Raw genomic sequence first — 3,242 nt, 5'->3', positions numbered from 1 at the left:
TGCAAGTAAAATTAAATATACCTAGGGAAAGTAAAGAAACATGATGATGTCAAAAATTAAATGCAAGATGTAGGCAATCTTTTCACTATTAAGAATAGTGGTGCATGTGTGCCAAGTGTCCATGTAGCTAGAATGAATCACACAACCTAGGCTAACTAGAATGACTCTAAAAACATAAGAGATGTACACATAGTTGATCAAGCATGTTCTAACTTCTAAATGAAATAAACAATTAGCAATAGGCAACTAATGCAATTAAGGCAACACATATGCAATTAATGAATGTACTTAGCAAAAATATATACACAACTATGATAATTACACATAAGATAATTTACGTACATACAAACATACTAAATAAATCACACAATTAATTGAATCACATAAGCATAATAATTAAATAACAATTATGTCACAAAAAATAAATCACGTAACAAATCGCACAAAATTTAAAAATAAATTGAGCTTAAGGATAGAGAATTTGATACTTATCTCATTTCGATCATACCCATCTCAGGCCTTAGAGTGTTCAATCTTGATTTGCATAAAGGTTTTGTGAGAATATCAGCCAGCTGATTTTCCATGGATATGTATTCGATTTTCAGATTTTTCTTCTCGATGTGATCTCGGATAAAATGGTGTCTCACATCAATGTGCTTGGTACGTGAGTGAAGCACTGAATTTTGGATAATTGCAATTGCACTAGTATTATCACAGAAAATACTAACGTCATCAAAATTGATCCCATAATTTTTTAATTGCTGCTTCATCCATAATATTTTAGCACAACAACTCCCTGCTGCGATATATTCCGCTTCGGCTGTACTAGTAGCAATGGAGTTTTGTTTCTTACTGAACAAAGAAACTAACATTCCCCCTAAAACTGACACGTTCCCGAGGTACTTTTTCTATCAATTTTGCAACTTGCAAAATATACGTCTGAAAATCCGGTTAGTTCAAAATTACCTTCTTTTGGATACCATAATCCAACATTGATAGCTCCTTTGAGATATCGAATAATTTTCTTGGTTGCTTGGAAATGACTATCTTTTGGCTGTGATTGGAATCTAGCACATACACCCACTGAGTAAGATATATTGGGTGTACTCGCAGTGAGGTATAGTAGAGATCCAATCATTCCTCGATATTTCGTTTGATCAACGTCTTTTCCATCTTCATCTTTGTCTAGTCTGAGTGCGGTGCTCATTGGAATTTTGACTGTGCCTTTTCCTTCTAATCCAAATTTCTTGATTAGATCTTTTGTGTACTTGGCCTGATTGATAAAGATTCCTTTCTTCATTTGCTTGACTTGTAATCCAAGGAAGTAATTCAATTCACCCATCATGCTCATTTAAAATTTGTTCTGCATGAGCTTAGAAAATTTCTCACATAAAGTATTATTAGTACTTCCAAAAATAATATCATCAACATAAATTTGTACCAATAAAATATGATTATTTTCTTGAATTCTAAATAAGGTTTTGTCAACAAGGCCTTTGGTAAAACTACAACTAATTAAGAACGTTGACAGTGTATCATACCAAGCTCGGGGTACTTGTTTCAATCCATACAATGCCTTCTTTAGTTTATAGACCTTATCAACATCACCTTTTACCTCAAAACCAGGTGGTTGTTCAACATAGACTTCCTCTTCAAGTAAGCCATTAAGGAATGCGCTTTTCACGTCCATTTGATAAACCGTGAAATTCTTGTACGCTGCGTAGGCTAGAAAAACTCGAATTGCTTCAAGTCGTGCAACTGGGGCGAATGTTTCATCAAAATCAATTCATTCTTCTTGTGAGTAGCCCTTTGTAACTAGCCTCGCTTTATTCCTAACAGTGATTCCATCTTCGTTGGCTTTGTTCCTAAAGATCCATTTAGTTCCAATAACGTTGTGATCTTTTGGTCTAGGAATAAGCTCCCATGCATCATTTCTTTTGAATTGATTCAACTCTTCTTGCATGGCTTCAATCTAGCTTGAATCATATAGCGCCTCATCTAGAGTGTCTCTCATTAAAGATCTTGTTCGCACGCCTTCTTGTGCATTTCCAATGATGAGATCTTGTGGATTATCTCTAAGCCACTTTCGATTTGGTTGAAAATCATTTTGCACGTTGGTTGCGAGTGGAGGATGTGTTGATCGATTTTGACTATCTTGGTCAACCTCATCCTGATTGAGGTTAACTCCAATCTCATGAATTGGATTAATCTCATCCTCTTGATTAAGGTTGGCATCATCCTCATGTAGGTTGACTCCAGTCTCATTTTGTACGTCCAACACGTGTGTTCCTCCAGATTTGAAATTGTTTAATTCCAACTCACTTAAGCCCTGCAAAATCTCATTCTCAAAAGCATCATTAGTATCACTTAAATTATTTTTCACATTTTTTGAAACATCTGCTTCTTCAAGTTTTTCTAATTCATCGAATACAACATGAATTGATTCTTCAACCACCATTGTAGATTTATTCAATACTCTGAATGTTCTGCTGGTTGATGAATATCCCAAAAATATTGCTTCATCTGCACGCTCACGTCTCATCAAAAACTTTTAAATGTGTTTTTCCATTAACAATAACAAAACATTTGCAATCAAATGAATGAAAATAGCTAAGGTTAGGTTTTCTCCCTTTCCATAATTCATATGGTGTTTTGCCGTGCAGCTTGTGAATCATACTTCTATTTTGAGTATAGCAAGCAGTGTTGATAGCTTCTGCCCAAAATCTTTTTGGTAGATCGGCAGTCGAAATCATGACTTGTGCGGCTTCATTAAGCGTTCTATTTCTTCTTTCGGCAACACCGTTTTGTTGCGGCGTTCTTGCGGCTGATAATTGATGCAAAATTCCTTGGGAATTGCAATAAGCTTGTATCATGCCATTCACGAACTCTGTACCTCTGTTAGTACGGATTTTGACTGTTTTGACTTCTTTTTCGTTTTGTAGTTGCTTGAGTAATTCTTGTAGCTTCTTCTCCACTTCATTTTTCTTGTTGAGAAATAATGTCCATGTGTACCTAGAAAAATCATCAACAATAGCAAGTGTATATAGCTTGTTGATTGTCTTGAAATTCAAATGACTTAATTTCTTATGTCATTCCCAACTTGTGATGCTCGGATTGTTTGCCATTAAGCATACTGAGTCTTTTGTTGTGTTCCAATCCACAACATACATATTTTTCTTCCATGTTCCTTCGAGTACGACTTCGTCGGTAGATTCGTTCTTCACTTGACATCTTTCTTTGAA

This window comes from Ipomoea triloba, chromosome 12 (genome assembly GCF_003576645.1).
Source record: "Ipomoea triloba cultivar NCNSP0323 chromosome 12, ASM357664v1".
In the NCBI taxonomy this organism is placed as follows: domain Eukaryota; kingdom Viridiplantae; phylum Streptophyta; class Magnoliopsida; order Solanales; family Convolvulaceae; genus Ipomoea; species Ipomoea triloba.
This window is presented reverse-complemented; position numbering follows the sequence as displayed.